This window comes from Aquarana catesbeiana, linkage group LG03, assembly GCF_042186555.1.
Source record: "Aquarana catesbeiana isolate 2022-GZ linkage group LG03, ASM4218655v1, whole genome shotgun sequence".
Classification (NCBI taxonomy): Eukaryota; Metazoa; Chordata; class Amphibia; order Anura; family Ranidae; genus Aquarana; species Aquarana catesbeiana.
The window spans coordinates 646,841,754-646,852,576 of NC_133326.1; the positions used below are offsets into that span (position 1 = coordinate 646,841,754).

Sequence of the window (10,823 nt, forward strand, 5' to 3'; positions counted from 1 at the left end):
GATTAACCTCTTGTGTCCTGGCTTGAATAGGTGTATGTATGTAGCTTGGAGCAGGAGATGTTTGCACAGAGAGAGCTGTTTGTCTTGGAGAGAGAGAGATGTGTGTAAAGAGATGTGTCTTGGAAGCAGGATGTGTGTGTCAAGATTGCGCCAGAAGACTGGATTCCTTGTGTCTATATGAACTCAGTCTTTCAAATTCGTGCCCAAACACAAATCCCTCCCATACACTCCCTTTTCTAAAAGTGGGGGCTAGAGTAGATATACAAGCCTCTTTAACATCTGTTTCACTTTAACCAACCCTCTTAAACATGAAACCAGATATATGTGTCAGACTAAACATCAGACCATTTAAAACATAAACGCATAAATCAAACAGAGTATCGATTACATAGGAAGATTTTCAACCAAAACATATATTATTTACAAAATCCATCAAATTCTGACAGGGTCTTGACCTGCATTTTCAGTCAATGAATGGTCATCTGGATATCACTAGCTCAAAGTCCTATCATTCAAACAAATATGGAAAATGCATATTCTTATTAATAAAGCCAATTAAAATTTAGATATTAAGAATATAACATTCCCCTCTGAAATATGAATAACAATCATATTTTCCAAGGTTTAAATTCATTCATAGCATCCATGTCCCATTCATTCAGACTTTGATCCAATAACTCCAAATGTATTTCCATCACCAACCGAGTTTGCAATACCAAAACCCATCTTTCTCTTAAGCTTATTTTGCAATAAATCATCTCCTTTCTTGATTTCATTTCTAATTCGATAATATAATTTTTTCATTCTAAACATCAAACATAACTGGAATATAATGAATAACATAATAATAATAAAAAGAATAACTATAGGATGTGATATAATATTTCCTGCTGCTGAGGTTATTGAAGTTTTTCCCCAAATTGATACACTATTACTAAATTTTTTTCCACCAATTACTTCCTGAAAATTCTGACCATTGATGAGATATCTCTTGCAAATTACCTTGTTCATGTTTAAACAATATTTCTGCATTCTGAAGTTCCTTAGCCAAAGCTATCAATAAACCTTTATCCTTATGAATTACATTTGCCCATTCTTCCCAAGGAAATTCATCTATCTGAGATATATTATATTGTGTGGGAAGAGCACTTATATTTTTCATAAGCATATTTGTTAAATTTGTTCTAAACCCATTAATACTTATTGCTACAATGTCTCCTTCTATACAATACAAGCCTTGATTTAGGTTTTCTGTATTTGTACAAGAAGAGAAAAAAGTTTTAACCCTTTCTGTATCTGACATAATCTGAAAACAAACCTTCTTTTTATCTACACGAGTAATTAATTCAGAAATTGTTTCAACTTTTTCTATTCTTGCTGAACACAATGTATGATTATGATAACAAGAATGAAAAATACTTTTATCTTGATTAGGTAAACAAATAACTTTAGACTGAAATTGTAAACATGATGACAAATCTAATTGTTCTAATTCAGAATTTTCACTGTTAAATGCAAAATCTGTATACTGTAATTTATAATACAATAATTGTGTATTTCTGACGGGTAATCCCAAGACAGTGATTGGAACCAAAATTTGTTCTTGTCCTGCTATTGGAATCATAGAAGAACTATAACAAACATCCTGTTTACATCCTACCCCCTTTTTTACCCATAAATCTGTATGATTTATAGCATATACATATTCTCTGGGTAAATTCTGTAAAATGCCAAGAGGGGTTATTCCACTCTGAAATGCTTGTGCAATAATTTTAAAATTAGTGGAATATTCAGTCTGGATCTCTAAACATGCTCTGGCAATATGAGAATGTTGTTCACTTAACATTAAATCAAGAGTAATATTTTGAAGATGTAAAATAGATGGACCCATTATATTAGCTGTTTTAATAACCATATTTTCTAAAATTTCATTTAAATTTCTCTGTATTTTAATCCCGTTACTACCCACTAAACCAGCTGTCTCAAGATCAGACTTTAAAGTATTAATGTCCATACTATTTGTTATACTCCCAATTGTGCCAATCCCTCCTAAAATACCTTCAACAATACCACGCTTATTTCTGTTATGATTTCTATTATTAATTCCAAACCATCTTTCAATACCCAATTCCATATTAACCAAGTGTCCTTGACATTGTGGAAACCTTGTAGAAATTTTCCATTCTGAAACATTAAAGTTCCTCAATATAATGACAAACTTTCCCTCTCTCAAAAGAGTTCTGGATTGGAAATGGTTAATCTGAAATGGATTTGCTGAGACACTTTTCTTACCAACACATGGAGTTTTCCTAGGAGACCTTACAACAGCGGTTCTCAACCTGGGGGTCGCGACCCCCTGGGGGGTCGATTGCCGATTCTCCAGGGGGTCGCGAATGCTGGCCGAGATGCTGCCTGAGATGCTGGCTGAGACAGACCCGAAGTTACAGCCGGAGTCCGTCCGTCTCGGCCAGCGAGATGTCACTTCCTGCAGAGGAGAGACTGCACGGAAGTGACGTTCCGTCGCCGCCATCTTGGTACTCTCGTCCACAGTAATGCTGACTTAGAAGTCGGCAAGCGGACATCTTGTTACACCCACCGAAGTCCGCTTGCTGGATGAGTGTACCAAGAGGGAGGCAACGAAACTCCTGAAAAAGAACACCTGTGTCACTGTGACATCTGGTAAGTCAGACACACAGGAGAAGCTGACAAGATAACATTTTTTTCATTATGTTACTTAACATTTATATATATATAAACGTATATATATATAAATGTCCCAGTTGGTTCCTCAAAAGTGTTTATTCCGTGCCAGTGCTAGATACATGTTTGGGTGCTATACACTTTGTGTATCTAGCACTGGCACGGAATAACCACTTTTGAGGAACCAACCGGGACGTTTATATATAAATAAGTGGTGGGGGCGCAAACAAACTGAAAAAATCAGAACCCCCCCCCCCCCATTAAAACGCTGCAACTGTGCCATCAAATGCAGCCACTGTGCCCATCAATTGTCGCCACTGTGCCAGCAAACGCCGCCACTATGCCATCAAACGCAGCCACTGTGCCCTTTAATTGTTGCCACTGTGCCAAACACAGCCACTGTGCCCATCAATTGTCGCCACTGTGCCAGCAAACGTCACCACTGTGCAGCCACTGTGCCCATCAAATGTCGCCACTGTGCCATCAAACGCAGCCACTGTGCCCATCAATTGTCACCACTGTGCCAGCAAACGTCGCCACTGTGCAGCCACTGTGCCCATCAATTGTCGCCACTGTGCCCATCAATTGTCGCCACTGTGCCAGCAAACGCCGCCACTGTGCCATCAAATGCAGCCACTGTGCTCATCAATTGTCGCCATTGTGCCAGCAAACACAGCCACTGTGCCCATCAATTGTCGCCACTGTGCCAGCAAACGTCGCCACTGTGCAGCCACTGTGCCCATCAATTGTCGCCACTGTGCCCATCAATTGTCGCCACTGTGCCAGCAAACGCCGCCACTGTGCCATCAAATGCAGCCACTGTGCTCGTCAATTGTCACCACTGTGCCATCAAATGCCGCCACTGTGCCATCAAACGCCGCCACTGTGCCCTTCAGCCTGCCGTCTGCCTGGCAGCCCAGTACTACCTCTTCAGGCACTGCCAGCCCTCCTGGCTGCAGCTGCCCCTTTCTCCTGCCCACTCCACGGTCCTCCTGACTGACCTTCCATCCATCCCAGACTGCTCCCAGTCCCATCAGGCATGCTCTTCAGTCCTCTGACTGAACTCCCCAGACCACATGTCTGCTTCCTCCATGGAGACTCCCAGGCAGTGTCTCCTGCTGTCCTCAAGCTTGCTCCCGATGCCTTCAGGTGGAACTCTAGGGAAGATGACACTGCCATCTATGATGTGCTCTGTCACTAACATCACACTGCAATGTTTGGTATCCCTGAATCCCCTGTAGCAGTTTTATCACCTGTTGCCCTGCCAGTGCAGCTATTATTTTTCCTGTTCCTGGAGGAGAGTGACAACGATCCATGTTCTGCAGTGAAATCACACAGCGGCGGTGTCACCCTGTAGGCAGGGTAGTCTTAGGTAAGTAATATTTTATGATTTGCATATAAACAGCTTGTTGATCAGACTCACACTGTCTGAGAACTTGGTGTGGTCCGCTATGACGTAATTTTTTTTACCGAGCTATGTGGCTGAGCACATGGATTTTTGAAAGGGAATTTATCTTTTGTAATTCTGTCTGTAGATGTGTAAGGCAAAAGACATGGATGAGATCTTGGGATGGGGGGAGTCTTAAGTGTTAATAGTCTGTGTTATTGAAGCTATTCTTATAATATTTTTATCAGTGAGCCCATGATAATGGATCATAGAGAGAAGAACCTTAAGAAGAGAAGCTACAGTGACGATTTTTTCAAGTATGGTTTTACTTCAATAATTGCAGCAGGAATTGAGAAACCGCAATGCATTATTTGTAATAAAGTTCTATCAGCCGAATCTATGAAGCCCAACAAACTGAAACGTCATTTTGATACCAAGCATCCGAGCTTTGCTGGTAAGGATATCCAGTATTTTAAAAACAAAGCTGATGGCGTCAAGAAAAGCAGACTTGATACTGGTGGCAAGTACCACAAGCAAAACCTAGCAGCCATTGAAGCTTCATATTTAGTGGCTCTCAGAATCGCCAGAGCTAAGAAACCTCACACCATTGCCGAGGATTTGCTGTTGCCAGCAGTCAAAGACATTGTTCGAGTTATGATTGGAGCCGAATTTGTTACGAAATTAAGTGCAATTTCCTTATCTAACGACACTGTCAGCAGGAGAATAGATGACATGTCTGCTGATATTATTGATCAGGTAATCCAGGAAATGAAATCTGCTCCACTTGGAATATTTAGCATCCAGCTTGATGAATCTACAGATGTTGCAAACTGTTCTCATTTACTGGTTTACGTGAGGTATATTCATGATGGCAACTTTAAAGATGAATTTCTATTTTGCAAACCTCTTGAAACAACAACTACTGCACGTGATGTATTTGACACAATTGGTTCATTTCTGGAAAAACACAAAATCTCTTGGGAAAAGGTTTGTGGTGTTTGCACAGATGGTGCTCCAGCTATGCTAGGATGTCGGTCTGGATTTCAACGTTTGGTATTGAATGAATCGCCAAAAGCCATTGGAACTCACTGTATGATTCATCGACAAATGTTAGCAACCAAGACATTGCCACAAGAGTTACAAGAAGTAATGAAAAGCGTCATAAGTGCTGTCAATTTTGTAAAAGCGAGTGCTTTAAACAGTCGACTCTTTTCAAAACTTTGTAATGAATTGGAAGCTTCTGCTAATGTTCTGTTATTTCACACTGAAGTGAGATGGTTGTCAAGAGGAAAAGTTTTAAAACGTGTTTTGATCTTCGTAATGAACTAAAAACATTTTTTAATCAGAAAGCAAAACCGCAGTTTGAAGCACTTTTCAGTAATGAAAATGAACTGCAGAAAATAGCTTACTTGGTTGACATCTTTGCAATCTTGAACGAGTTAAATTTATCTCTTCAAGGACCAAATGCAACATGCCTCGATTTGTCTGAAAAGATCCGATCATTCCAAATGAAACTTCACCTTTGGCAACAAAAATTGGATGAAAATAGAATTTACATGTTGCCCAACTTATCTGCTTTCTTTGAGGAAAATGACATTGAACTTGACAAAAGGATTAAAACAATAAGTTCTGTCAAAGAACACTTGCAAATGCTTGCGGACGAAATTTCATCGTACTTTCCAAATTTTCCTGACACCCCGTTTGCACTTGCTAGAAGTCCATTCACAGTCAAAGTTGAAGATGTTCCTGAGAATGCACAAGAGGAGTTCATTGATCCCATTACCAGCGATGCAGCAAAAAATGATTTCTCTTCCATGTCCCTTAATAAATTCTGGATCAAATGTTTGCAGTCATATCCTGCTCTGTCTGAGATTGTGTTGCGCCTTCTTCTTCCATTTCCAACTACATATCTTTGTGAAACAGGCTTTTCAAGCTTGTTGGTTATCAAGTCTAAATACAGAAGTAGACTTGTTGCAGAAGATGATCTTCGTTGTGCTCTTGCAAAGACCTCCCCGAGAATTTCTGATCTGGTGAGAAAGAAGCAACCTCAGCGTTCGCACTGACGCTTTAGTTTTTTGATGCATGGTTTCGCAAAAATTTTGTAGCAATTTCGTTTACTGTTATTTTATTAAGACTGTCTAATTAAGACTGTTACCGTTGTTACGCTTTGTTTTCACATGATTATACAATACAGTGAATACACTTCAATACACAATGAATAAAAAATAAATAAACAAAGGTCGTAAACATTTTATTCATTTGTAACTTATATGTTAATTATAAATATTGCGCACTATATATTACAGATTGTTTTTGTGGTTAATCACTACGCTTTAAAATGTTAAATTTGTAAGAATGAAAATACATCCTGCATGTCAGATATTTATATTTTGATTCATAACAGTCGCAAAATTACAGCAATGAAGGACCAACGAAAATAATTTTACTGTTAGGGGTCCCCACAACTTGGGAAATTTTATCAAGGGGTCACGGCACTAGAAAGGTTGAGAACCACTGCCTTACAACAACACTTGCCTTCGCACATTTCATTGGATAATTTACTATTGATATGCAACATTCATATATACCAGTATCATTCAAAGATACTCTCATTTGTTGATAAACAAATGTATTATTGATCCAATTCACACTACCATAAATTCCTTTATGAATTATCATAGTAGAACTGTGAAGAAAACTTCCCAAAAATTCATCGTTCCTTTTCCAAGTTACCAATGAATCTTGAGGTACATATATTTTTGTTTTACATATCAAATGCAAACTATCATTATCTTCAAAAATGTTCAAAGATTACCTTTTACAAATACTGACCAAAAACTCCTTCCCAATATATTACATTCAAAAGTTCCGGGTTCTGTTGTTTAACCTATAAGATCCCATCATTTTAACAAAATTTGTTTTGGATTCTATTTTAACATTTACCTCAAAATTATTTCTACGAATGAAATATAATTCCATACAGCAATCATATCCCTGTCCTACAAATACATATCCATACAATTCTTCAGCTGTAATAATATCAACGTATCTAGAATTATATTCTGTTATTTGTATTAAGATCAATATCTTTATCACTCTTGTCCTCTATATTGATATCAATGTCTTTATCACTTTTATCATCTATATTGATATCAGTGTCTAGATCTCTTTTGTCTCTGAATAATGTAATGACTTTGTTGTGTAATTCTTCAATCCTGTTAACCTCTGCATAGCTGGAACAGTTTGTGATATATTTTACCACAGATAAAATTGTCACTAGGGAAAAGATGAATCCTGTGATGATGATAAATCTTCTCTCTTTAACACTTTCTTTGTTGAACTGTCATCTTTCTTCTTTTTTGGAATCCATGATTCCTCCACGTTAATGAAATATAATTCATTCCTAGGAAAAATAAAAGCAGCATCATTTATCTTAGAATATTACATTTGTTATATCCACATTTTTATTTATACATGCTTTTTCACTAAATTGAGAAATCCTTGAACTATTACCATTGTCCCTTGAACATCCAAAATGTCAAATGGACCTTCCCAATTACTTTGCCATGGTCCACTTCTCCTGAACCTTTAATTCTGCCTGTGACATGTATCTCACCATCTCTGGGTGTGACCTTACACATGGCAACTCTTTAATCACCATTTTTCTTTCTGTATAAACTTGTGCTAACAACATCTAATTTTTGATTTAAATAAATCTTTCCATTCTTGATCATCAATCTTGATAAACTGTTTATTTTGAATAAAAGATAATTTTGGTTTTAATAATAAAATAACAAAATGTTACAAGAATCAGATATGTGTGTGTGTGAATGTAACAACAGTTTTCATGCTGTATATGTGTCTTGTGTATACTGGAGTGAGTGTCTATTGCAACATTAGCTGGAGTGCATGTCTGCCAAAAAACTCTGTTACAGGCATTCTACTCCTAAAAAAACAAACCCCCTCCTTTCTTATTCAGAAAGGTTCTTTTTTGTCTTGTAGTCCCACAGATGCAGACTCTCAATGAGTAGTCCCCCCCTCCTTTTTTAAAAAGGATGGTGTCACATCACTCTCAAATTCCTAAGGGTCGGGCTGTGTGCTCTGTGAGTAACCATTTAACTTATACAATACAAGTTTCTTTAAACTTCTAAAACAAATACTACATATCAGTATATATACAAATTGTCTCTTAATAATTTCCTAAACAAGGAATATTGTAAAATAAAGAAATTATGATCTTTTAATTCAAACATAAAAATGTGTGGAGGGACCATTTTTCATACATGTAACTGCATGTAACACCATTCTGTTCAAATTGTCCTGTATCATCTATAACCAAAACACTGTGATGCATAAGGAGCACAAAATACCAAAAAGAAATATCATTTTCTGAATGACATTCAATAGCTTTAAATAACATCCTAATATCCCTTCTCAAATCACAAGCATTACACTAACAATCCTTGCTGTATATTGCCAACCAAACGTTCATTGTGAAACACAAGTGACAGAATAATTCTTCCTGTCATTAAATCAAATGAAGAATACTCCGTAACTGAACAAACTGTACCTGCAAACTGTGAATGATATGATACATGAAATCTCTGTCCTATTCCCAAGATTTTACACATTACCTGCATGATTTTACCTATAAAATGGAATCCTCTGCCACTACTGAGGTTTGCTAGTATACCTCAAACTAGAAAAACACAATTAATCCATATCCTGTCAATAATTAAAATATCTTTGTACACAGATTAGACAATATTTAATTACTCTGTCTACTGTCTTTTCCCATTTGTCCCAATAGAATTTCTCTTTAAGAATTTCAAGCAATTTTTGCTTACCAATGTGATCTAAACTGTCATAGTTAAATTTAGTGAATTCCACCTGTAGGTGTTGTGGTACATTAAAATATAGAAAATCCATCTAAGTCATGATATTAGATCCAGTTATCATTAACAAAAATATAGATCTAATAACAACCGATGAGGAAGAAAAGATTGATTTAACTTTTAAACCTCTGAAAACGAAGGAAAATCTTATATTTGTTTTTTCCACAACATAATTTTGACCATATTCAGGTTAAAATCACTAATTCTCCAAACAAATCTGCATCCTTTGCTAATTGAGTACAAAGCTGTTAATTACCCCCTTATCAGATGAACTAAACCTCTCAATGTTCCATCTGAACAAAAAATGAAAAATTAAAATCATAATAATCATAACTGGGAAAAATTTATAAAAAATTAATAATCCAAAGGATTATCCTTGAAAATACTAAAAATATATCAAATAAAAACCAAATCTCTGAACCTCAAATCATAACCTTATTATCCATAACAAAGAATCAATAACCAGAAAATCCTTACCATCCATGCAGTTCATTTAAGGACTGCTAACATTGTTTTTCACAGTGTTATATGATACATAGTGATACCTTTCCTGTCTTAATGGACTGTTTGCAATTTGCAATCTTTGCATTTGGGTCTTAAAAGGAAAATTAGTTTGATTATTATGGCCTCTATACCTCAAATTACTACACCATCGCACAGAATACACTTCATAGCGTCTTGGCATCGTTTTCGGATAATACAACCTCTTTTGTATATCGTTATTATTAGCCATCACACAAAACCTAGCTATGTGACCCTCTCTTTTGCAAACTAAACATTTAAGAATTGTTTTTTTTGCATATACCTTTCTTTGAGTATATGGCGATGAAAATTTACATTTCTGTTGAATATTACTATTATTCAAATCAACAGACTTCACACTTTCATTGTCTGAGGAAATATTAACCTCCTCAAATGACCCCACTGAGTCAAATCCAGAATCAGCATCATTATCCCTCGCCTCTGACTTTGTCACGTGTTCATAAGCTAAACACTGAGCATGTGCAGAAGACTGAGCTTGCAATAATTGCGTTTTAAGCAAACTTATAACATTCTCTTGTTCAATTTCTTTCTGAGTTAAAAAAGCAATACAACTTTCTTTTTCTTTAACTGATTCCAATAATGCATTCATTTTATGTTCTAATGCATCTTTTTCAATCATTAATTGTTCAATATGTAAATTCTCCTGTGTTTGTGCAATTTCTGTTACACTTTGCCTTTGTTTTCCTGGCATATCAAAAACCATTGCATTGAAAACTGTAACTAATTTCATCACATTGTTTAATTTTCTCTTAGATTTAGCTAATGAAAATCTATTCTTCTCAATTTCTTTATTTGCCTGTAGGCATTGATTATACATTGACTGCCATAACTTAGTGTCTGAAATATAGCTGGCTAAACCTTCAAATTCTAACTTACTTCCTTCAGCTATAACATTTATAAATTCCATATTTTGGTACTCACCGAATATAAAACTTTTCCGTTTTCCGCTGGACTCTAATTAAACCGTCTGTCAAGACTTCTGATCCAAAATACTCCGGTCTTCACGCAATCAAACATCAAAAACATGCGATTCTAGGTTCTTTCAATAATTGCAAAGTTTTTTCTGTTCCTCACTTTCCCCTCTGAACAACGGAAAAGTGGCAAAAACTTCTGACGATTGAAACTGGCTGGCGTCCGCCAATGAAATAAATGGCTTAATATATTGTATAAAAAGCCTTCAGTAATGATGATTCTCGTGAGACGAATTTTGGAATTATTTCTGCTTGAGTCAGCTTAAATCAAAACCATGTGTTTTATTGTACACACATAAACTTGGAAAATACTTACAAAAATAGTAC

The 10,823-nt window shown here is 36.3% G+C and overlaps 1 pseudogene; it reads left to right on the forward strand.

Annotated features, from left to right (window-relative positions):
* Positions 1-4,339: 4,339 nt before the first annotated feature.
* On the forward strand, positions 4,340-6,158 carry LOC141134706 (zinc finger BED domain-containing protein 5-like; annotated as a pseudogene).
* Positions 6,159-10,823: the final 4,665 nt, after the last annotated feature.